We start from the raw sequence: 26,401 nt of genomic DNA, 5'->3' as shown, positions 1-26,401 counted from the left end.
TCTCGCAACTGGGGCTGCGAGGAAAAGTATAAGATTTCCTAGCCCACCCGCTGGCAGTGATGCAGGGCAGTCAGGAGTAAGTGCTGACATCTGGTCCAGACTGAAGGACCTGTCAACGGTTACTGACATGTCTACTGTCACAACATATGATTCTGTCACCATTGAAAGAATAGTGGACGATTATATGAGTGACTGCATCCAAGTAGGCATGTCAGACAGTCCGTATGTATACTGGCAGGAAAAAGAGGCAATTTGGATGCCCTTGCACAAACTGGCTTTATTTTACCTAAGTTGCTCCCCTCCAGTGTGTACTCCGAAAGAGTGTTTAGTGCAGCCGGTAACCTTGTCAGCGATCGGCGTAGGAGGTTACTTCCACAACATGTGGAGAAGATGATGTTCATCAAAATGAATTATAAATTCCTCCGGGAAGACCTTGACCAGCAATTGCCTCCAGAAAGTACACAGGCACCTGTGATGGTGGATTTCAGTGGGGACGAATTAATACTCTGTGAGGAGGAGGATGTACACAGTGAAAGGGGTGAGGAATCGGAGGATGAGGTCGACATCTTGCCTCTGTAGAGCCAGTTTGTGCAATAAGAGATTGATTGCTTCTTTTTAAGTGCCATCCTGTCTGCCACTGCAGTGCAACTCCTAGATGGGCCAGGTGTTTGTGCCGCACACTTGTGTCGCTTAGATTAGTCATACAGCTACCTCATTGCACCTCTTTTACTTCTTTGCATGATGTGCTGTTTGGGTACTAGTTTTTTTTAAGTGCCATCCTGTCTGCCACTGCAGAACGGCCATTGGTGGTACTCTGTACCGATGCAGGAGCGTTAGTCGATAAACGGCTTATAGCGCTCCTGCAACGGTTGGGATCGGGAAGATGCATCTTATGTGCTGCACATGTGACCTGCCGATCCCCATACTGGAGCCGCTAGCCCCTCATCTCACAGGAGGTCACAGGGGTCACATCTGGATACACACAGAGCCTGACTGACTGGGAGCGTTTCACCCGATCAGCCGGGATCAAACAAGTGTGTACCCAGCTTTAGGCAAGTGAATGTAAAGGGATTAAGGGGCTAATTCAGTAAGGATAGCAAAAATTCTGCTAATCAGCACAATCTATTATTTGGATCGCATGCTGGGCACCGCCCATTGCTGGGGAAGGCCGCCCAGCATGCTGACCAGCGCCTCCCCCCCTTAATGAAGCAGAAATTGCGATCGCCTCACAATTTCTGCTTTATCGTAAAAATTCTTGATGCCTCCTGCCTGCGCAGCTTAGCTGCGGCCGCAGGAGAACCGGCGCCATCTTACCCATCGCAGCGGCTGCATGTGATGTCACGCAGCCGCCGCGGTCACATCCCCGACATGCCCCCATTTGCGCCACACTGCCCACCGTTCATGTAGCTCCGCCTCCGCAATGCTCCATCTCCTCCCTGATTGACAGGCAGAGGCGAACGTGCATGCGTGGGACGAGCGCTGCGCATGCTCCCGCATCTTTTCAGAAAAAAATTGCGATCCAACCTAAATTAGCCCCTAAGGACCTAATTTAGGCCTGATTGCAGCAGCAACATTTTTCTCTAATGGGCAAAACCATGTGCACTGCAGGTGGGGCAGATATAACAGGTGCAGAGAGAGTTAGATTTGGGTGGGGCAGTGTAAAAATAAAGCAGCCAGTATTTATTCTGCACAGAAACAAAATAACCCACCCAAATCTAACTCTCTGCACATGTTACATCTACGTCCCCTGCAGTGCAACATGGGTTTGCCCATTTGTGAAAGATTTTGCTGCTGCGGTCAGGTCTGAATTAGGCCCCAAAGCTTGTATGTCCCGCTTCCCAAAAACAATGGCATATGCAAAAGCTGACATGCAGTAGTCATGTCGACATTCACAATGTGGACACAACAATGTCAAAATGGCTTGAATGCTGACAATAACAGGATATTTATACCTACCGGTAAATCCTTTTCTCCTAATCCGTAGAGGATGCTGGGGTCCACTTTAGTACCATGGGGATATAGACGATTCCGCAGGAGCCATGGGCACTTTAAGACCTTTTCAGAGTGTGAACTGGCTCCTCCCTCTATGCCCCTCCTCCAGACCTCAGAAATAGGAACTGTGCCCAGGGAGACGGACAATTCGAGAAAAGGATTTACTTTTAAGTTAATGGTGAGATTCACACCAGCTCACACTTCAACCATGCCGCACAACATGGCATACAACATAACACATGCCAACGAGCATGACCATTGCAGCAACGTGCTGAAACAATTGAACACATCACCTGTGTAAAACTATAACAAATTAACTACTGCAGGTAAAGTACGCACTGGGTTGGGTGCCCAACATCCTCTACGGACTAGGAGAAAAGGATTTACCGGTAGGTATAAAAATCCTACTTTCTCATACGTCCTAGAGGATGCTGGGGTCCACTTGAGTACCATGGGGTTATACCAAAGCTCCAGTACGGGCGGGAGAGTGCGGATGACCCTGCAGAACCAATTGACCAAACTTTAGGTCATCAGCGGACAAGGTATCAAACTTGTAAAACTAGTCAAACGTGTTTGTCCCTGACCAAGTAGCTGCTCTGCAAAGCTGTAATGCCGAGACCCCCCGGGCAGCCGTCCAGGATGAGCGTACCTTTCTTGTAGAATGGGCATTCACCGAATTCGGTATCGGCAATCCTGCGTGGAATGAGCGTGCTGAATCGTACCTCTGATCCAGCGCGCAATCGTCTGCTTAGAAGCAGGACACCCAATCTTGTTGGGAACATACAGGACAAACAGTGCCTCTGTTTTCCATATTCGAGCCGTTCTTGCGACATAAATTCTCAAAGCTCTGACCACATCCAGAGACTTTGAAGCAGCGAAGGTGTCAGTAGCCACTGGCACAACAATAGGTTGGTTTACATGGAAAGAAGAAACCACCTTTGGAAGAAATTGCTGACAAGGTCTTAATTCAGCCCTATCTTCATGGAAAATCAACTAAGGGCTCTTGTGAGACAAGGCCCCTAACTCAGACACCCGTCTTGCGGATGCCAAGGCCAACAGCATGACCACTTTCCAAGTGAGAAACTTTAACTTCACCTCCTGGAGAGGTTCAAACCAATCTGATTGAAGGAACTGCAAAACCATGTTAAGATCCCATGGTGCCGTAGGAGGCACAAAAGGAGGTTGGATGTGCAGAACCCCCTTCACGAACATCTGAACTTCCGGAAGGGAGGCCAATTGTTTCTGAAAGAAAACGGACAAAGCCGAAATTTGGACCTTGATTGAACACAATCTTAAGCCAGCATCCACACCCGCCAGAAGAAAATGGAGAAAACGTCCTAACTGAAAATCTTCCGTTGGAGCCTTCTTGGTTTTACACCAAGACACATATTTTCTCCAAATACGGTGGTAATGTCTACCCTTCCTGGCTAGGATCCGGCGCTCAACAGCCATGCCGTCAAACGTAGCTGCGGTAAGTCCTGATACACGCACGGCCCCTGCCGTAGCAGGTCCCCTCGAAGAGGAAGAGGCCGAGGATCTTCTATGAGTAACTCCTGAAGATCCGGATAGCAAGCCCTCCTTGGGCAGTCTGGGACAGTGAGGATCGCCCGAACCCCTGTTCTTCTTACGATCTTTTGGAATTAGTGGAAGTGGAGGGAACACGTACACCGACCGAAATACCCACTGGGTCACTAGTGCATCCACTGCTATTGCTTGTGGGTCTCTCGACCTGGAACAATATCTCTGAAGCTTCTTGTTGAGACGAGATGCAATCATGTCTACTTGAGGAACACCCCAATGACCTGTCACCTCTGCGAAGACTTCTTGGTGGAGGCCCCATTCTCCTGGGTGGAAATGTCTGCTGAGGAAGTCTGCTTTCCAGTTGTCCACTCCCGGAATGAAAATTGCCGACAGAGCTCTTGCATGTCTTTCTGCCCAGAGGAGGATCTTTGTTACCTCTGCCATTGCCGCTCTGCTTTTCGTTCTGCCTTGACGGTTTATGTACGCCACTGCTGTTACATTGTTTGACTGGATCTGAATCGGTTGATCTTGAAAAAGATGCACCGCTTGTAGAAGGCCGTTGTAAATGGCTCTCAACTCCAGAACGTTTATGTGAAGACAGGTTTCTTGACCATCTTCCTTGGAAGCTTTCCCCCTGTGTGACTGATCCCCAGCCTCGGAGACTTGCATCCGTGGTCACTAAGACCCAGTCCTGAATCCCGAACCTGCGTCCCTCTAGGAGGTGAGAACTGTGTAGCCACCACAGGAGCGAAATTCTGGCTTTGGATGACAGGATTATTCTCTGATGCATGTGTAGATGGGATCCAGACCACTTGTCCAACAGGTCCCACTGGAATACTCTGGCATGAAATCGGCCAAACTGTAGGGCCTCGTAGGCCGCTACCATCTTCCCCAACAACCGAATGCATTGATGAATCAACACTTTTGTTGGTTTCAGAATTTGTTTGACCATTCTCTGGATTTCCAGAGCCTTTTCCACTGGAAGAAATACCCTCTGTACTTCTGTGTCCAGTATCATCCCAAGAAAAGATAATCTTGCCGTCGGTTCCAACTGTGACTTCGGAAAATTTATGATACAACCGTGCTGTTGAAGTACTGTCAGGGAGAGTGCAATGCTCTGCACCAACCTTTCCCTGGACCTTGCTTTTATCAGGAGATCGTACAGGTAAGGAATTATATTGACTCCTTGCTGTCGAAGGAGTACCATCATCTCCGCCATCACCTTGGTAAACGCCCTCGGTGCCGTGGATAGCCTGAATGGCAACGTCTGAAATTGATAATGACAATCCTGCACTGCGAATCTCAGATAAGCTTGATGTGGAGGATAGATAGGAACATGTAAGTAGGCATCTTTTATGTCCACTGACACCATGAAGTCTTTTTCCTCCAGACTGGAAATCACTGCCCTCAGAGATTCCATCTTGAATTTGAACCTTTGCAGGTAGAGATTCAGTGTTTTCAGATTTAAAATCGATCTGACCGAGCCATCCGGCTTCGGAACTATGAAAAGGCTTGAATAAAACCATTCTCCTTGTTGCGACAAGGGAACCAGGACAATCACTTGATCTTGACACAATTTTTGTATTGCTGCTGATACCACTTCCCTGTCTGGGACAGAAGCTGGTAAGGATCGGCATGGGAGAACGTCTTGAAACTCCAGCTTGTACCCGTGGGACACTATTTGTAAGACCCACGGGTCCAGGCCAGATTGAACCCAAATCTGAATGAAGAGTTTCAGACGTGCCCCCACCTAAGCGGACTCCCGCAATGGAGCCCCAGCGTCATGCTGAAGATTTGGCAGAAGCAGAGGTTGATTTCTACTCCTGTGATCCTGGAGGTGCTGTGGACCTTTTACCTTTTCCCCTTCCTTTACTCGCAAAGAAAGGGGAACCTTTACCCTTTTTGTATTTATTGGGCCGAAAGGACTTCATCTGAGAGTGATGTGTCTTTTTCGCCGGCGCAGGAGCTTTAGTCAAAAATGTTGTAGCCGCAGAAACTAAGGCATCCAGCCCATCTCCAAACAAGGCCTTGCCTTTATACGGGAGAGCCTCCATATTCCTTTTGGAATCTGCGTCTGCATTCCATTGGCGAATCCACAACGCTCTACGTGCTGAAATTGCCATGGTAGCGGCCCTTGATCCCAAGAGACCAATATCTTTCATGGCTTCCAGCATGTACGCAGCAGCGTCTTTGATATGACCTAACGTTAGGAGTATCTTGTCTCTATCTATCGTGTCAATGTCTGATGACAAGTTTTCTGACCACTTTTCAATAGCACTACTCACCCACGCACAGGCAATGGTAGACCTGAGTAGCATCCCATTGGTCACATAAATAGATTTCAACGTAGTCTCTAACTTGCGGTCCCAGGCGCAGGGAGAATCACCTTTTTTGTTAACCGTGACAGGGCACTGTCTAAAATGGGGGGTGATTCCCACCTTTTCCTGTCCTCTGCAGGAAAAGGGTAAGCTGCCTGAATTATTTTGGGAATCTGAAATTTCTTTTCAGGGATTGACCAGACTCCCTCAAAGAGACTGTTCAGTTTATGAGATGGAGGGAAAGTTACATTAGTTTTCTTCTCTTTATTAAAGTAAGCCTTCTCCTGTGGTAAAGGAGGGGGCTCCATAACTTCTAATACCTCCTTTATAGCAACAATCATGTATTGAATGTTTTTGGCTAACTTTGGATCTATTCCCTTGGAATCACTAGTGTCGACACAGGAATCAGAGTACGTGTCGTTATCAGTTTGTACTACTTGTGCAAATGACCTTTTTTGTGAATCAGAGGGGTCCCCTGTGGATGAAAAGGCAGAACTATTAAAAATCACGTCTTCCACGGATTTTCTCCAGTTTTCTGCATGAGACTCAGACTTATCCAATCTCTTACTAATATGATTCACACTATCACGTAATTCTTTCACCCATTCAGGCTCGTGGAGCGACGGCAGCGCCACCACATTACCACTCTGCGTCCCTAAAATGGCTCCCTCAGGGGAAGAGCTCCCTGCCTCAGACATGTCACACACGTGCACAATCACACCACAGACACTCCGGGGCTACTGGAGACAGACCCACAATAAAATCTGTCAGAGGGACACAGAAAAGGAATTGCCAGTCCACAACTCAGCGCCAAAAGAAAAAATCCCTGTGTTGCGTCTTTTGTACACAGAGACTTTCAAGCGCTTATAATGCCAATAATAGGTCTTAGCACCTAAAATATTACACTACCCCCCCCTTTTTTGCACCCTGATACTTAGTCAGAAGTGGAGAGGAGGATCAGCGTGTCTTGCCCTGTTGCTGCTGGGCGAAAATGACGCTGAGAAGTGTGCTGGCTGTCTGAGGAAGAAGCTCCACCCCCTATAAATGGCCTGTTTCCCCTCAGGCAATACAACTGATTTCTTTATACTGGCAGGGGTGTAGGACCTTGTAAAACATAGTATGCTACCTCTTGCCAGTGAGAGTAGGGTTCATGCTGCCCAGGGCGCCCCCCCCCCCCCCCGGCGCCCTGCGCCCTGCCGCGCTCTGTGTTATGGATAGCATGCTCACACAGCATTCCCGCTCGCTGCGCGGTACCTTAAGCCATCACGATGACCGGAGGCCCCTCTCTGCAGATCTCCGGTAATACTACCCACCAGTCTTCGGACTTCTGGCTCTGTTAGGGGGGTGACGGCGTGCTGTGGGAGTGAGCGCATAGCCGCAGCTAGTGTTCAGTACCCTTCAGGAGCTAATGGTGTCCTGTCAGCAGAAGCAGAGCCATGAAACTATATAGGAAGTTGGTTCCTACTTCTTCCCCCTAAGTCCCACGAAGCAGGGAGACTGTTGCCAGCAGTCTCCCTGTAAAATAAAAAAACCTAACAAAAGTCTTTTAGTAGAACTCTGTAGAGCTCCACTAGAGTGCGACCAGTCTGCCTGGGCACATTTTCTAAACGGAGGTCTGGAGGAGGGGCATAGAGGGAGGAGCCAGTTCACACTCTGTAAAGGTCTTAAAGTGCCCATGGCTCCTGCGGAACCGTCTATACCCTCATGGTACTAAAGTGGAACCCAGCATCCTCTAGGACCTATGAGAAAAGTTTTTTGACATGTACAGAATGTCATCAGATGACATGTTGACATCCACAATGATGACACTGACATAATGTCACATACTGTAATATTGTAATAAAACACGTCTATGACAAGGATACTGTGACTAAACTAACCCTTTACTCTTCCATATCAGGAGAGCTATTTAAAGTTTTGGGATAGTCCAATAATTTGTCACAGTTCATGGTACAGGTTGAGTCTCCCTTATCCAAAATGCTTGGGACCAGAGGTATTTTGGATATGGGATTTTTCCGTATTTTGGAATAATTGCATACCATAATGAGATATCATTCATGGTGATGGGACCTAAATCTAAGCACAGAATGCGTTTATGTTACATATACACCTTATACACACAGCCTGAAGGTAATTTTAGCCAATATTTTTTATAACTTTGTGCATTAAACAAAGTGTGTCTACATTCACACAATTCATTTATGTTTCATATACAACTTATACACACAGCCTGAAGGTCATTTAATATAATATTTTTAATAACTTTGTGTATTAAACAAAGTTTGTGTACATTGAGCCATCAGAAAACAAAGGTTTCACTATCTCACGCTCACTCAAAAAAGTCCGTATTTCGGAATATTCCGTATTTCGGAATATTTGGATATGTAATACTCAACCTGTATAAAAATTACCCACATTGGGCTAAGTATACAAACAGTGGTGGCCAACGCGTGGCTCTTGAACCACATGCAGCTCTTTCTTTATTCAAATGTGGCTCCCAACACTCAGTCACGTGACCACAAGAGACCTGTAAACCACTGCACTCCAGCCAGACATGCAGCATCACTACGTAGACTGAGAACTGAGGAAGCCAAAAAAACATGGGGGAGCTGTCTGGAGTGACACAAGAGGCTGCTGGCTGGAGTGACACATGGGGGAACTGAAGTGTATTATGTGAATCTGACTTTTTCAATATATATTATGCGTATCAGGCTTATCAAGTATTTGATGTAGAAGTGGCTTTTTCATTGTATTTTATGTTGGATCTGGCTTTTTCAATGTATTTTATACCATGGGCGTGGCCTAGCAGGCACATGGTCACACCCCATTTTTTTAAGTGCGTCTTCGGCTCGAAGTCGGCTCTTTGTTATACCTAACAAGATTTCTTGGCTCTTTGTCTCTGACTGGTTGGCCACCCCTGTATACAAACGTTTCATTATTAAAAACAAAGAGGTAAAGGGGCCCATTTACCAATGATCACATACGCAATCCAATCCTGGGTGCTAATATCGCATCCGGATCGCAGTGTGTAATACTGTAATGTGAGACCGCCATGCACAGGATACATACCGGACAGAGGGTTCCTGTGGAATTAGGATGGTCTTTGCATTCCCGATGTTGATACATCGGGCAGCATCACATCCCCCATAGAAATCTATGGCAGAGGCGGCTGCAGGCAGAAATGGATGGAGGAATGATCTCAGATACCTGCAGCGATCCCTCCTTACATTGGAAGATATATAATATTTGCAGCTAGCCCTTGAAAACTGGTGTTTTCGGGGACATACTATAACTGGAAATAGTGTATAATAAATGGGCCCCTAAATGGTTTATGACAAGTGTAAAAGTTCACAGTTACTGTTATTGATTCTCACTGAATATATCTGAGGATTTGGTCAATGTGGATTTGGCATCAGTTCATCTGTGTTTTACTTTTATTACTCTGGGTTGTCTTCCATTTATTTTCTTTTAAACATCTTACCTCAGGGGCTGCTTCTGCCCTCCTAGTAGCAGACTGTACCTAGGAGCTGCAGGGCTAATGTCCCCTCTTCAGTAATCCACCACTAGTGAGACCCCAGTAATAGCAGTGGCTTCCCATTGGATACATTATCTAAGTAATCACATGCTGGACAGGCAGTCCGTACTGTGATCGGCTCATGGTAAGCCACTCTTCTTCCTCTCTGGCAGGTTTCATGCTTCTAAAGGGCCCCATACACTAGAACGATAATGCCCAATTTCATCCGATTTCGACCTTTCGGGCCGATAAATCAGATGAAAAGTGGCAAATCGGATGTGTTTTACATCCGATCCGATGTGCGGTCCCGTGAGCATCGGCTCGGAGCCCCTAGGTCGTTAGTGCTGCACTCGTGATATGTCGGATCCCGCAGGCATGGCTGGGATCGCATGCGATACATCGTATGCAAGAGGACCGCATACAATGTACCGCTTGCCGGGCGGTTCAAGGGAAATCGCATCCAACTTTAGCCTCTGACATGTCGCTGTAGTGTATGGGGCCCTTTAGGACTGCAACCAATGCAGTCCCTAGAAGCTGTGGGAGCCAAGGGGGGTGGGGAGTGACGCACATGCGCAAGCTCCTCAACCAGCTTGTAATGTGCTGTCCTAGAAGCCTGGGCTAGTGCGCATGTGCAAGTCTCGATTCTTACAGGTGTAGCAGAGAGCAGCCCAGAATCTGAGACTCGTGGTGCAGACCACATTCACAACTGTGAAGCCTTTGTGCCATTAACGTCTGCAGTCCACCTTTTTTCCACTTGTCATTTTTCCAAGACTGTCATTCTCAAAACTACTACAGGAGGCAGTAACCCATCTCTCATGGATTGTTCATGCATTAATAATGCCATCCATTCCAAGCACAATTACGACAACGAGCAGTATCCTTGGCCCAACTCAGGTAGGAATGCCTACTGTACCTCTATATTTATCCTGTTTCATGGCACTGCACTGACCCTCTGCACTGACAGTATGTTGTGCTGCCCTATTTCCAATTTAGCAAGATGCATTTTTATCTGTCCCATTCAGTCAGTTGAAAGCAAAGCATAGAAAGGACATAACAGCCACATTTAACAGGATTCACTTAGTTTTTAATGCATTTTTCAAGCTCTGATGAGAATCTTAAAAAATGAAAAAAGATTTTTTTAAAAATCAAGTGTGACCAAACCTTGAATTCATCTCCAAAGCTCGCTGTACAAAATACACCTCCCTTTTCCACAATATACATTACCACTTCACTTTCCACAGTTACTGTACAGCCCACATGCCCCTAGTACATACAACCACTCTCATCCCTTCTGTGGAACCAGCCCTGCGCCCTTCTCATCTCCCACATCATATGCTTCTTCCTTCCTTCTCGCTTGGGACCATAAGTATTTTGGATGGTAAATGTTCAGGATCCCAGCTGTGGGGATCCCGGCACCTGGCACACTCCAGGGGGGGGTTAGGTAACAGGGAGGGGGAGGCTAGGGTTAGGCTGCAGAGGGGGGGGGGGGGGATAGGGTTAAGCACCACCGGGGGAGTGTTAGGGTTAGTCACTAAAGGGGATGGTTAGGTTTAGGCTGCAGGAAAGGGGGGGTTAGGTTTAGGCACCACCGGGGTGAGGTTAGGGTTAGGCACCAATAGGGGAGGTTAAGGTTTGGCTGCGGACAGGGAGGGGTAGGGGGTAGGGGCGGGAGGTTATGGTACCTAATGCCACTGGCGCACACAGGGGGGGGGGGGTTCCGAGTACCTGGAAACCCCCCCTGTCGAGACTATTTTTTTATTTTTGAGACGGAGACTGCAGTGTCTCCGTCTCAGTAAAAGCCGCGATCGCGACCGCGACCACAGACCTGCTGCAGTAGCAGAGAGCTCTAGAGCTCTCTGCATAGAAAATGTCTAAGGGGAGCTGCTGGCTGTGCATGCTCAGCCACAGCAGCTTCCTCCGTCCTCACACAGTGCCGTCGGTTTGCTCCCGCCTCCCAGTCCCTGATGGTATGTATAACATATACAGTATGTATACTGTATATGAAGCTTGTGTGTACGTATGTTTGTGTGTGTCCTTGTGTGTGTGTGTGTGTGTGTGTGTGTGTGTGTGTGTGTGTGTATGTATATATGTGTGTATGTATAATGTGTGTGTTATGCATGTGTATATATATATATATATATATATATATATATATATACTGTATATATACACTGTGTGTGTGTGTGTGTGTGTGTGTGTGTGTGTGTGTGTGTGTGTGTGTGTGTGTGTGTGTGTGTGTGTATATATATATATATATATCAATCCAAGACGGCCGGCACACAGTTTCTCATGTGCATCCAACCCCCAAGGCCTGAATTCTTAGGTGTACACTAATCCAATGATGGAAAATAAATGGCACTCAGGAGGCGGCAGACAATAAGCAATACAGCTGCTTCATGTGACACACTTCCTGGTGTAAGCCGCAGATCTGTGCCACGATTTACGCCCGAAAGTGTGTAACATGACGCATTTCCGTACTCCGTGAAGGCTGGAAAGTGGAGGGCGGCGCGGAGTGATGTAATGGGGTATTTCAGGGGGTACGTGTAACGTGTTTTTCGTTATTGTTTGTAACCTGGGAGTTTCTTGACAAAAGAGTGGACGCTCCGAAACGTTGCATTCATATACCAGCTGTATTGCTTATTGTTTGACGCCTCCTGAGTGACGTTTATTTTCCACCTCTGAATAGAAAGAAAGAAAATAGGGAAGACAATGTGAAGTTCATCACGACATACAGCAGGCATGAGAAATTTATCAAACAAACACTCAGGAAGCACTGGCATATCCTTCTAATGGATCCAATTTTAAAGAATTACCTTACCGAAGAACCAACACTCGTCTTCCGAAAGTCACAAAGCCTGAAGGACCTGGTGGCACCCAGCATGCTAAAAAATCCTGAAACTAGAAACCCCATGCCGAAATGTGTGGGCAGTTTTAAGTGTGGAAAATGCAACATTTGCAAGTACCTTCATCACAACAGAAAATCTTTTAGCAATACCAACACCAAGAAGGAATACCGGATAAAACAGTTCATAAATTGCAATACACCATCGGTTATCTATCTGTTGGAATGTCCATGTGGCCTGAAGTATATTGGTAAAACCAAAAGAATCCTGAAACTTCGCATTCAAGAACACATTAGGAATATAAAGAATAAGGTTCTCACACATGCAGTATCCAGACATTTTCATCAATGCCACAATTCAGATCCGGAGACATTGACATATAAAGGTATCGAACTGGTATCGCTGGGAGAAAGAGGAGGAGACCTCTCCAACCTCCTCTCTAGGAGAGAAATGTTTTGGATCTATGAATTGAATACTCTCCACCCGGATGGCTTCAATGAAGGATACGAGATAGCACCCTTCTTGTAATGTAAGCCATCCCTCCTATACGTACATCTTCGATCCTCCTTCATCTCCATTTATCCTCTTCCCCTCCCCCCTCTCCCCCCCCCCTTGTTCAGCTCTTCCCCTCTTATGCCTTGGGTCTACGGTGACCCTCTGCTTCATCATTACAGCCATACCGCACTGGACATGCCCAATTCCGGCTGATCTTGGAAGCGAAGCAGTGCTGGGCCTGGCCAGTACCTGGATGGGTGACCTCCAGGGGAGATCAGGTGCTGTAAAAAAGATGGCATAAAAAAGAAGGCATAACTTGAATTACAGGGACATTCCGTTTTGGTGCCTTTCTGCTTTTACCCTGACATCTACCTCTTTCTGATCCTTGCTTTAATATAATTGCACTTTTTTAAAGTAATTAATTCTAAACACCAGCATGATATATATACTAAGGTCTTTCCCCACGATTCCGCATGACCATTACAATCATACCAGTCTGGAGACGCCCAATACCGTCCGAACTTGGAAGCTAAGCAAGGCTGGGCTCGGCTAGTACAAGGATGGGAGACCCACTTGGAAGACCGGGTGTTGTAAATGTATAGTGAAACTGTGGACAAAACTTTTGAATGACCTTCACGATGTTTTTATACTATGAATACTACTATATTCGTATTAATACATCTCCGGGGAATTTACCTCTAATCACGGACTTTGGTCCTAGGGGCTCTCCCTTTGTTTTATACCTACTCCTTTTATGCAATAATATATATGCATGTTACTGTTTCTCTTTTCTTTCCCACTTATAACTGTTATATTTGTCTTTCTATGAGCACAATTCCATAATGTAAACAGTACATCTCTCATCCCTAATTGTTATATAAATTTTAATATAATCTAATGTGACCTCTATTTTTTAACCATTTACTGAACTAATCCCTCCCTGTATCCTTCCTTTGTTTCATATCCGATTGGGAGAGGATCAAGTTTATGGATTATATCAACTCAGTCAGTATGTCCGCCGCAGGAATTTGACATCCCAGTTTTCTATAAAAATGTCCGCCATGTTCCCAGGCTCCAACAATATGGCTGCCGCAAGATTAAGATGTCTTTTCTCCAGTAAATATGCCCTCCGTGTAACCAAGCAACCGATCCAGAGGATATCAACAAAGACACAAACTTCCGCCGCACAAGACCAACGCAAGCGCATTAGGACACGCCGGATACCGGATGTGGGGCGGATATGACGTCACACAGAGCCCGGACCGGAAGTCCGCGGCTCTGAGCGTCTCTTATGTTTTAAAACATTTCCCTCAGCTTTTTTCACTCGTTTCCTCTTCTCCTAAGCTCTGACCACTATCTAAAAGCACATGCTATGTAAATATACAGGTTTTAGACATTATCAGAACAATTATGTTAATTAATTACAGGAAGTGATGCGTACATCACTTCCTTTTAATCTGGGTATATAAGTATGATCTGTCTCTGGTTTCAAATCACCCCTTGATGAAGTCCAGATAGGACGAAACGCGTTGGATGCTTCTCTTTGGTCTAACCTCATCAATAACTTAAGCTATTCTTGATTCCTCCTTTATATCTTTATGAATGCCTTATATTCTTTTATGGCTTTTAGAAACTTTTTTTAGTATATTTTTTTTATCCGATATACTAAAGTGATACTCCAAAAGTTTTTAAGTTCTATGTTACTATGCTCTGTTTTAATTTTTAAAAAAATTTATTCTTTTAAACTTTGCACTTTTTGGGTCATATATATATATCCTTTATATGAGCTTGTGTGATTTTACAACCATTTTTGTGTAGTGCGTTTCATTGCAATAAATTTGTATACTCTTTTTTAATACCATTCTGCCTTTAAGTATCATTTGGCACCGTTGGTCGCTCTTTACCACCTCATCCTTTGTCCACATATATATATATATATATATATATATATATATATATATATATATATATATATATATGTATATATATATATATATATATATATATATATATAAAAGGAAGGTGAAAACAGCGCCTACTAGTGTAGTATATTAGGATCCTCCAGATGGAAACATTCACCAATTCAATACCACCCTTAGATAAACGCAAGTACCATCATAAGTGGGATTCACGAACTGGATGGGTCTCTCCCATCAGCTCCAAAACCTCATAGTTCTCAACGATCACCAGTAAAAGAGAAGAAGGTAGCCGAGATAGTGTAATACAGTTTTAACACTGATTTAATTATTAAAAAACATAGCAAATGCCTGTACATCAAAGTGATATAAAGGTGATATGAGGTAATTAGGGGGAGTATTTCCCGCCTTTCCGTTTGACGTCACTTCCGGGAGTACAATAATAAGATTTTACTCACCGGTAAATCTATTTCTCGTAGTCCGTAGTGGATGCTGGGGACTCCGTAAGGACCATGGGGAATAGACGGCTCCGCAGGAGACTGGGCACATCTAAGAAAGATTTAGGACTATCTGGTGTGCACTGGCTCCTCCCCCTATGACCCTCCTCCAAGCCTCAGTTAGGAACTGTGCCCGGAAGAGCTGACACAATAAGGAAGGATTTTTGAATCCCGGGTAAGACTCATACCAGCCACACCAATCACACCATATAACACGTGATAGGAACCCCGGTTAACAGTATGATAACAAATGGAGCCTCTGAAGAGATGGCTCACAACAAAACCCGATTTTTGTAACAATAACTATGTACAGGTATTGCAGACAATCCGCACTTGGGATGGGCGCCCAGCATCCACTACGGACTACGAGAAATAGATTTACCGGTGAGTAAAATCTTATTTTCTCTGACGTCCTAGTGGATGCTGGGGACTCCGTAAGGACCATGGGGATTATACCAAAGCTCCCAAACGGGCGGGAGAGTGCGGATGACTCTGCAGCACCGAATGAGAGAATTCCAGGTCCTCCTCAGCCAGGGTATCAAATTTGTAGAATTTTGCAAACGTGTTTGCCCCCGACCAAGTAGCTGCTCTGCAAAGTTGTAAAGCCGAGACCACTTGGGCAGCCGCCCAAGATGAGCCCACCTTCCGTGTGGAATGGGCTTTTACAGATTTAGGCTGCGGTAAGCCTACCGCAGAATGCGCCAGCTGAATAGTGCTACAATCCAGCGCGCAATAAACTGCTTAGAAGCAGGAGCACCCAGCTTGGTAGGTGCATACAGGATAAACAGCGAGTCAGTCTTTCTGACTCCAGCCGTCCTGGAAATATAAATTTTTAGGGCCCTGACTTCGTCCAGCAACTTGGAATCCTCCAAGTCCCTAGTAGCCGCAGGCACCACAATAGGTTGGTTCAAGTGAAAAGCTGAGACCACCTTTGGGAGAAACTGAGGACGAGTCCTCTATTCTGCCCTATCCATATGGAAAATCAGATAAGGGCTTTTACAAGACAAAGCCGCCAATTCTGAAACCCGCCTGGCCGACGCCAAGGCCAACAGCATGACCACTTTCCACGTGAGATATTTTAAATCCACAGTCTTAAGTGGTTCGAACCAATGTGATTTCAGGAATGCCAAAACCACATTGAGATCCCAAGGTGCCACTGGGGGCACAAAAGGAGGCTGAATATGCAGTACTCCTTTGACAAAAGTCTGAACTTCGGGCAGTGAAGCCAGTTCTTTTTGGAAGAAAATCGACAGAGCCGAAATCTGGACCTTTATGGACCCCAATTTGAGGCCCAACGTCACCCCTGCTTGCAGGAAGTGCAGGAATCGACCCAGTTGAAATTCCTCCGTCGGGGCCTTCATGGCCTCACACCAAGCAACATATTTCCGCCAAATGCGGTGATAATGTCTTGCGGTGACATCCTTCCTGGCTTTGATCAGGGTAGGGATGACTTCCTCCGGAATACCCTTTTCCTTCAGGATCCGGTGTTCAACCGCCATGCCGTCAAACGCAGCCGCGGTAAGTCTTGGAACAGACAGGGTCCCTGCTGCAGCAGGTCTTGTCTGAGCGGCAGAGGCCAAGGGTCCTCTGTAAGCATCTCTTGAAGTTCCGGGTACCAAGCTCTTCTTGGCCAATCCGGAACCACGAGTATGGTTTTCACTCCTCGCCTTCTTATTATTCTCAGTACCTTGGGTATGAGAGGTAGAGGAGGAAACACATAAACCGACTGGTACACCCATGGTGTCACTAGAGCGTCCACCGCTATCGTCTGAGGGTCTCTTGACCGGGCGCAATATCTTTTCAACTTCTTGTTGAGGCGGGACGCCATCATGTCTACCTGTGGTTTTTCCCACCGGTTGACCAGCATTTGGAAGACTTCTGGATGAAGTCCCCATTCTCCCGGGTGGAGGTCGTGCCTGCTGAGGAAGTCTGCTTCCCAGTTGTCCACTCCCGGAATGAACACTGCCGTCAGTGCTAACACATGATTCTCTGCCCATCTGAGAATCCTTGTGGCTTCTGCCATCGCCATCCTGCTTCTCGTGCCGCCCTGTCTGTTTACATGGGCGACCGCCGTGATGTTGTCTGACTGGATCAGTACCGGCTGGTTTTGAATAGAGATGAGCGGGTTCGGTTCCTCATAATCCGAACCCGCCCGAACTTCAGGTTTTTTTACACGGGTCCGAGCGACTCGGATCTTCCCGCCTTGCTCGGTTAACCCGAGCGCGCCCGAACGTCATCATCCCGCTGTCGGATTCTCGCGAGGCTCGGATTCTATCGCGAGACTCGGATTCTATATAAGGAGCCGCGCGTCGCCGCCATTTTCACACGTGCATTGAGATTCATAGGGAGAGGACGTGGCTGGCGTCCTCTCCGTTTATAGAGAAGAGAGTGAGACTAGAGTAGAGAGAGACACAGTAGTAATTTTGGGGAGCATTAGGAGGAGTACTACTACTTGCTGAAGTGATAGATAGATAGATAGATAGATAGTGTGACTGTATAATGTATATCTGACTTGTGGGGGAGACACTGACAGTGGGGAGCAGTTAGAGTCTGAGAGCAGGACTCAGGAGTACATATAACGTACAGTGCACACTTTTGCTGCCAGAGTGCCACACTGCCATTGTGACCACACTGACCACCAGTATAATATATATTGTGATTGTCTGCTTAGGAGTACTACTTGCAAGTTGCTGATAGTGTGACCAGTGACCTGACCACCAGTTTAATAATCACCACCAGTTTAATATATATATATATATATATATATATATATATAATTGTATATAATATATATATATATAATATTGTATACCACCTACCCGTTTTTTTTTTTTCTTTCTTCTTCTTTATACATACTACTATAGTAGCTTACTGTAGCAGTCTGCGGTGCTGCTGAGCTGACAGTGTCCAGCAGGTCCGTCATCAGTCATTACATAATAAATATATATACCTGTCCGGCTGCAGTACTAGTGATATTATATATATATATATATATATTGATTTCATCTCATTATCATCCAGTCTATATTAGCAGCAGACACAGTACGGTAGTCCACGGCTGTAGCTACCTCTGTGTCGGCAGTCGCTCGTCCATCCATAATTGTATACCACCTACCCGTGGTTTTTTTTTTTTTTTTTCTTCTTTATACATACTACTATAGTAGCTTACTGTAGCAGTCTGCGGTGCTGCTGAGCTGACAGTGTCCAGCAGGTCCGTCATCAGTCATTACATAATAAATATATCTACCTGTCCGGCTGCAGTACTAGTGTGATATTATATATATATATATATTGATTTCATCTCATTATCATCCAGTCTATATTAGCAGCAGACACAGTACGGTAGTCCACGGCTGTAGCTACCTCTGTGTCGGCAGTCGCTCGTCCATCCATAATTGTATACCACCTACCCGTGGTTTTTTTTTTTCTTTCTTCTTTATACATACTACTATAGTAGCTTACTGTAGCAGTCTGCGGTGCTGCTGAGCTGACAGTGTCCAGCAGGTCCGTCATCAGTCATTACATAATAAATATATCTACCTGTCCGGCTGCAGTACTAGTGTGATATTATATATATATATATTGATTTCATCTCATTATCATCCAGTCTATATTAGCAGCAGACACAGTACGGTAGTCCACGGCTGTAGCTACCTCTGTGTCGGCAGTCGCTCATCCATCCATAATTGTATACCACCTACCCGTGTTTTTTTTTTTTCTTTCTTCTTTATACATACTACTATAGTAGCTTACTGTAGCAGTCTGCGGTGCTGCTGAGCTGACAGTGTCCAGCAGGTCCGTCATCAGTCATTACATAATAAATATATCTACCTGTCCGGCTGCAGTACTAGTGATATTATATATATATATATTGATTTCATCTCATTATCATCCAGTCTATATTAGCAGCAGACATAGTACGGTAGTCCACGGCTGTAGCTACCTCTGTGTCGGCAGTCGCTCGTCCATCCATAAGTATACTAGTATCCATCCATCTCCATTGTTTACCTGAGGTGCCTTTTAGTTGTGCCTATTAAAATATGGAGAACAAAAATGTTGAGGTTCCAAAATTAGGGAAAGATCAAGATCCACTTCCACCTCGTGCTGAAGCTGCTGCCACTAGTCATGGCCGAGACGATGAAATGCCAGCATCGTCGTCTGCCAAGGCCGATGCCCAATGTCATAGTACAGAGCATGTAAAATCCGAAACACCAAATATCAGTAAAAAAAGGACTCCAAAATCTAAAATAAAATTGTCGGAGGAGAAGCGTGAACTTGCCAATATGCCATTTACCACACGGAGTGGCAAGGAACGGCTGAGGCCCTGGCCTATGTTCATGGCTAGTGGTTCAGCTTCACATGAGGATGGAAGCACTCAGCCTCTCGCTAGAAAAATGAAAAGACTCAAGCTGGCAAAAGCACCGCAAAGAACTGTGCGTTCTTCGAAATCCCAAATCCACAAGGAGAGTCCAATTGTGTCGGTTGCGATGCCTGACCTTCCCAACACTGGACGTGAAGAGCATGCGCCTTCCACCATTTGCACGCCCCCTGCAAGTGCTGGAAGGAGCACCCGCAGTCCAGTTCCTGATAGTCAGATTGAAGATGTCAGTGTTGAAGTACACCAGGATGAGGAGGATATGGGTGTTGCTGGCGCTGGGGAGGAAATTGACAAGGAGGATTCTGATGGTGAGGTGGTTTGTTTAAGTCAGGCACCCGGGGAGACACCTGTTGTCCGTGGGAGGAATATGGCCGTTGACATGCCTGGTGAAAATACCAAAAAAATCAGCTCTTCGGTGTGGAAGTATTTCAACAGAAATGCGGACAACATTTGTCAAGCCGTGTGTTGCCTTTGTCAAGCTGTAATAAGTAGGGGTAAGGACGTTAACCACCTCGGAACATCCTCCCTTATACGTCACCTGCAGCGCATTCATAATAAGTCAGTGACAAGTTCAAAAACTTTGGGCGACAGCGGAAGCAGTCCACTGACCAGTAAATCCCTTCCTCTTGTAACCAAGCTCACGCAAACCACCCCACCAACTCCCTCAGTGTCAATTTCCTCCTTCCCCAGGAATGCCAATAGTCCTGCAGGCCATGTCACTGGCAATTCTGACGATTCCTCTCCTGCCTGGGATTCCTCCGATGCATCCTTGCGTGTAACGCCTACTGCTGCTGGCGCTGCTGTTGTTGCTGCTGGGAGTCGATGGTCATCCCAGAGGGGAAATCGTAAGACCACTTTTACTACTTCCACCAAGCAATTGACTGTCCAACAGTCCTTTGCGAGGAAGATGAAATATCACAGCAGTCATCCTGCTGCAAAGCGGATAACTGAGGCCTTGGCATCCTGGGTGGTGAGAAACGTGGTTCCGGTATCCATCATTACTGCAGAGCCAACTAGAGACTTGTTGGAGGTACTGTGTCCCCGGTACCAAATACCATCTAGGTTCCATTTCTCTAGGCAGGCGATACCGAAAATGTACACAGACCTCAGAAAAAGAGTCACCAGTGTCCTAAAAAATGCAGCTGTACCCAATGTCCACTTAACCACGGACATGTGGACAAGTGGAGCAGGGCAGGGTCAGGACTATATGACTGTGACAGCCCACTGGGTAGATGTATGGACTCCCGCCGCAAGAACAGCAGCGGCGGCACCAGTAGCAGCATCTCGCAAACGCCAACTCTTTCCTAGGCAGGCTACGCTTTGTATCACCGGTTTCCAGAATACGCACACAGCTGAAAACCTCTTACGGCAACTGAGGAAGATCATCGCGGAATGGCTTACCCCAATTGGACTCTCCTGTGGATTTGTGGCATCGGACAACGCCAGCAATATTGTGTGTGCATTAAATCTGGGCAAATTCCAGCACGTCCCATGTTTTGCACATACCTTAAATTTGGTGGTGCAGAATTTTTTTAAAAACGACAGGGGCGTGCAAGAGATGCTGTCGGTGGCCAGAAGAATTGCGGGACACTTTCGGCGTACAGGCACCACGTACAGAAGACTGGAGCAACACCAAAAACGCCTGAACCTGCCCTGCCATCATCTGAAGCAAGAAGTGGTAACGAGGTGGAATTCAACCCTATATATGCTTCAGAGGTTGGAGGAGCAGCAAAAGGCCATTCAAGCCTATACAATTCAGCACGATATAGGAGGTGGAATGCACCTGTCTCAAGCGCAGTGGAGAATGATTTCAACGTTGTGCAAGGTTCTGCTGCCCTTTGAACTTGCCACACGTGAAGTCAGTTCAGACACTGCCAGCCTGAGTCAGGTCATTCCCCTCATCAGGCTTTTGCAGAAGAAGCTGGAGACATTGAAGGAGGAGCTAACACGGAGCGATTCCGCTAGGCATGTGGGACTTGTGGATGGAGCTCTTAATTCGCTTAACAAGGATTCACGGGTGGTCAATCTGTTGAAATCAGAGCACTACATTTTGGCCACCGTGCTCGATCCTAGATTTAAAACCTACCTTGGATCTCTCTTTCCGGCAGACACAAGTCTGCTGGGGGTCAAAGACCTGCTGGTGAGAAAATTGTCAAGTCAAGCGGAACGCGACCTGTCAACATCTCCTCCTTCACATTCTCCCGCAACTGGGGGTGCGAGGAAAAGGCTCAGAATTCCGAGCCCACCCGCTGGCGGTGATGCAGGGCAGTCTGGAGCGACTGCTGATGCTGACATCTGGTCCGGACTGAAGGACCTGTCAACGATTACGGACATGTCGTCTACTGTCACTGCATATGATTCTCTCCCCATTGAAAGAATGGTGGAGGATTATATGAGTGACCGCATCCAAGTAGGCACGTCACACAGTCCGTACTTATACTGGCAGGAAAAAGAGGCAATTTGGAGGCCCTTGCACAAACTGGCTTTATTCTACCTAAGTTGCCCTCCCACAAGTGTGTACTCCGAAAGAGTGTTTAGTGCCGCCGCTCACCTTGTCAGCAATCGGCGTACGAGGTTACTTCCAGAAAATGTGGAGAAGATGATGTTCATTAAAATGAATTATAATCAATTCCTCCGTGGAGACATTGACCAGCAGCAATTGCCTCCACAAAGTACACAGGGAGCTGAGATGGTGGATTCCAGTGGGGACGAATTGATAATCTGTGAGGAGGGGGATGTACACGGTGATATATCGGAGGATGATGATGAGGTGGACATCTTGCCTCTGTAGAGCCAGTTTGTGCAAGGAGAGATTAATTGCTTCTTTTTTGGTGGGGGTCCAAACCAACCCGTCATTTCAGTCACAGTCGTGTGGCAGACCCTGTCACTGAAATGATGGGTTGGTTAAAGTGTGCATGTCCTGTTTATACAACATAAGGGTGGGTGGGAGGGCCCAAGGACAATTCCATCTTGCACCTCTTTTTTCTTTAATTTTTCTTTGCGTCATGTGCTGTTTGGGGAGTGTTTTTTGGAAGGGCCATCCTGCGTGACACTGCAGTGCCACTCCTAGATGGGCCCGGTGTTTGTGTCGGCCACTAGGGTCGCTTATCTTACTCACACAGCTACCTCATTGCGCCTCTTTTTTTCTTTGCGTCATGTGCTGTTTGGGGAGTGTTTTTTGGAAGGGCCATCCTGCGTGACACTGCAGTGCCACTCCTAGATGGGCCCGGTGTTTGTGTCGGCCACTAGGGTGGCTTATCTTACTCACACAGCTACCTCATTGCGCCTCTTTTTTTCTTTGCGTCATGTGCTGTTTGGGGAGTGTTTTTTGGAAGGGCCATCCTGCTTGACACTGCAGTGCCACTCCTAGATGGGCCCGGTGTTTGTGTCGGCCACTAGGGTCGCTTATCTTACTCACACAGCTACCTCATTGCGCCTCTTTTTTTCTTTGCGTCATGTGCTGTTTGGGGAGTGTTTTTTGGAAGGGCCATCCTGCGTGACACTGCAGTGCCACTCCTAGATGGGCCCGGTGTTTGTGTCGGCCACTAGGGTCGCTTATCTTACTCACACAGCTACCTCATTGCGCCTCTTTTTTTCTTTGCGTCATGTGCTGTTTGGGGAGTGTTTTTTGGAAGGGCCATCCTGCGTGACACTGCAGTGCCACTCCTAGATGGGCCAGGTGTTTGTGTCGGCCACTAGGGTCGCTTAGCTTACTCACACAGCTACCTCATTGCGCCTCTTTTTTTCTTTGCGTCATGTGCTGTTTGGGGAGTGTTTTTTGGAAGGGCCATCCTGCGTGACACTGCAGTGCCACTCCTAGATGGGCCCGGTGTTTGTGTCGGCCACTAGGGTCGCTTATCTTACTCACACAGCTACCTCATTGCGCCTCTTTTTTTCTTTGCGTCATGTGCTGTTTGGGGAGTGTTTTTTGGAAGGGCCATCCTGCGTGACACTGCAGTGCCACTCCTAGATGGGCCCGGTGTTTGTGTCGGCCACTAGGGTCGCTTAGCTTAGTCATCCAGCGACCTCGGTGCAAATTTTAGGACTAAAAATAATATTGTGAGGTGTGAGGTATTCAGAATAGACTGAAAATGAGTGGAAATTATGGTTTTTGAGGTTAATAATACTTTGGGATCAAAATGACCCCCAAATTCTATGATTTAAGCTGTTTTTTAGTGTTTTTTGAAAAAAACACCCGAATCCAAAACACACCCGAATCCGACAAAAAAAATTTGGTGAGGTTTTGCCAAAACGCGGTCGAACCCAAAACACGGCCGCGGAACCGAACCCAAAACCAAAACACAAAACCCGAAAAATTTCAAGTGCACATCTCTAGTTTTGAAGCAGGGGTCTTGCCTGGCTTAGGGCATTGTAAATGGCCCTTAGCTCCAGGATATTTATGTGAAGAGAAATCTCCTGATTTGACCACAGTCCTTGGAAATTTCTTCCCTTTGTGACTGCCCCCCAGCCCCGAAGGCTGGCATCCGTGGTCACCAGGACCCAGTCCTGTATTCCGAATCTGCGGCCCTCTAGTAGATGAGCCCTCTGCAGCCACCACAGCAGCGACACCCTGGTTCTGGCCGATAGGGTTATCTGCTGTTGCATCTGGAGATGGGACCCGGACCATTTGTCCAACAGGTCCCACTGGAACGTCCTTGCGTGGAACCTTCCGAATGGAATTGCTTCGTACGAAGCTACCATTTTTTCCAGGACTCGTGTGCATTGATGTACCGACACTTTTCCTGGTTTTAGAATGTCTCTGACCAGAGATGACAATTCCTCGGCTTTTTCCAGTGGAAGAAACACTCTTTTCTGGTCTGTGTCCAGAATCATTCCCAGGAACAGAAGACGTGTCGTCGGGACCAGCTGTGACTTTGGAATGTTTAGAATCCAGCCGTGCTGTTGTAGCACTTCCTGAGAAAGTGCCACCCCCACTATCAACTGTTCTTTGGACCTCGCCTTTATCAGGAGATCGTCCAAGTACGGGATAATTAAAACTCCCTTCTTGCGAAGGAGTATCATCATTTCGGCCATTACCTTAGTAAAGACCCTCGGTGCCGTGGATAACCCGAACGGCAGCGTCTGGAACTGATAGTGACAGTCCTGTACCACAAATCTGAGGTACTCCTGGTGCGGAGGGTAAATGGGGACATGCAGGTACGCATCCTTGATGTCCAGGGATACCATGTAATCCCCCTCCTCCAGGCTCGTAATAACCGCCCTGTGCGATTCCATCTTGAACTTGAACCTTTTGATATAAGTGTTCAAGGTTTTTAAATTTAAGATGGGTCTCACCGAACCGTCCGGTTTCGGTACCACAAACATTGTGGAGTAGTAACCCTTTCCTTGCTGAAGGAGGGGTACCTTGACGATCACTTTCTGTGAATACAGTTTTTGAATAGCCACCAACACTGCCTCCCTGGCAGAGGGAGTTGCCGGCAAGGCAGATTTTAGTCTTTTATATGGTCAATCGTTAGCAAAATATTGTCCCTATCCATGGTATCAATGTTTTCCGACAGGGAGTCTGACCACGCAGCAGCAGCACTGCACATCCAAGCTGATGCAATAGCGGGTCTCAATATAATGCCAGTGTGTGTGTATATAGCTTTTAGGGTACTTTCCAGCTTTCTATCAGCAGGTTCTTTTAGGGCGGCCGTATCCGGAGACGGTAGTGCCACCTTCTTTGATAAGCGTGTCAATGCTTTATCTACCCTAGGGGGTGTTTCCCAGCGTGACCTATCCTCTGGCGGGAAAGGGTACGCAGCCATTAACCGTTTAGAAATGATCAATTTCTTATCTGGGGAAGTCCACGCTTCCTCACACACCTCATTTAATTCGTCAGATGCAGGAAAAACTACTGGTAGTTTTTTCTCACCAAACATAATACCCTTTTTTTTGTGGTACCTGGGGTATCATCAGAAATGTGTAAAACATTTTTCATAGCCTCAATCATATAACGGGTGGATCTATTGGAGGGTACACTCGTCTCATCATCGTCGACACTGGAGTCGGTATCCGTGTCGACATCTGTATCTGTCATCTGAGGTAGCGGGCGTTTTATAGCCCCTGATGACATTTGAGACGCTTGGACAGGCACAAGCTGAGTAGCCGGCTGTCCTATGTCGTCAAACCTTTTATGTAAGGAGCTGACACTGTCACGTAATTCCTTCCATAAGTCCATCCACACTGGTGTCGACCCCGCAGGGGGTGACATCACATTCACAGGCATTTGCTCCGCCTCCACATCATTATCCTCATCATACATGTCGACACAGCAGTACCGACACACAGCAGACACACAGGGAATGCTCTTACAGAGGACAGGACCCCACAAAGCCCTTTGGGGAGACAGAGGGAGAGTATGCCAGCACACACCAGGGCGCTATATAACACAGGGATATCACTATACAGAGTGTTTCACCTATAGCTGCCTATAATATATATATACTGCGCCTAAATTGTGCCCCCCCTCTCTTTTTTACCCTTTCTGTAGTGCAGGACTGCAGGGGAGAGCCAGGGAGCTTCCTTCCAGCGAAGCTGTGAGGGAATAATGGCGCCAGTGTGCTGAGGGAGTTGGCTCCGCCCCTTTTTCGGCTGGCTTTCTCCCGCTATTTTATCGTTTCTGGCAGGGGTTAATATACACCTATATAGCCTCTGGGGCTATATATGGTGTTAGTTTTGCCAGCCAAGGTGTTATTATTGCTGCTCAGGGCGCCCCCCCCCTAGCGCCCTGCACCCATCAGTGACCGCAGTGTGTGGTGTGCATGAGGAGCAATGGCGCACAGCTGCAGTGCTGTGCGCTACCTTGGAGAAGACAGAAGTCTTCAGCCGCCGATTTTCCGGACCACCTTCTTGTTTCTGGCTCTGTAAGGGGGACGGCGGCGCGGCTCCGGGAACGGACGACGAGGTTGGGTCCTGTGTTCGATC

The 26,401-nt window shown here is 46.8% G+C and overlaps 1 protein-coding gene and 2 pseudogenes across 1 annotated transcript in view; 2 read left to right on the top strand and 1 right to left on the bottom strand.

Annotated features, from left to right (window-relative positions):
• AKNAD1 (AKNA domain containing 1) overlaps positions 1-26,401 on the bottom strand; it is a 568,892-nt gene that overhangs the window by 163,466 nt on the left and 379,025 nt on the right. The window lies entirely within an intron of this gene.
• On the top strand, positions 12,855-12,973 carry LOC134962741 (5S ribosomal RNA; annotated as a pseudogene).
• LOC134964797 (5S ribosomal RNA) lies at positions 13,162-13,280 on the top strand (annotated as a pseudogene).

Source organism: Pseudophryne corroboree, chromosome 9 (genome assembly GCF_028390025.1).
Source record: "Pseudophryne corroboree isolate aPseCor3 chromosome 9, aPseCor3.hap2, whole genome shotgun sequence".
Classification (NCBI taxonomy): domain Eukaryota; kingdom Metazoa; phylum Chordata; class Amphibia; order Anura; family Myobatrachidae; genus Pseudophryne; species Pseudophryne corroboree.
Note: the sequence above shows the minus strand (reverse complement) of the source record. Positions and strands in the feature narration are given on the sequence as shown.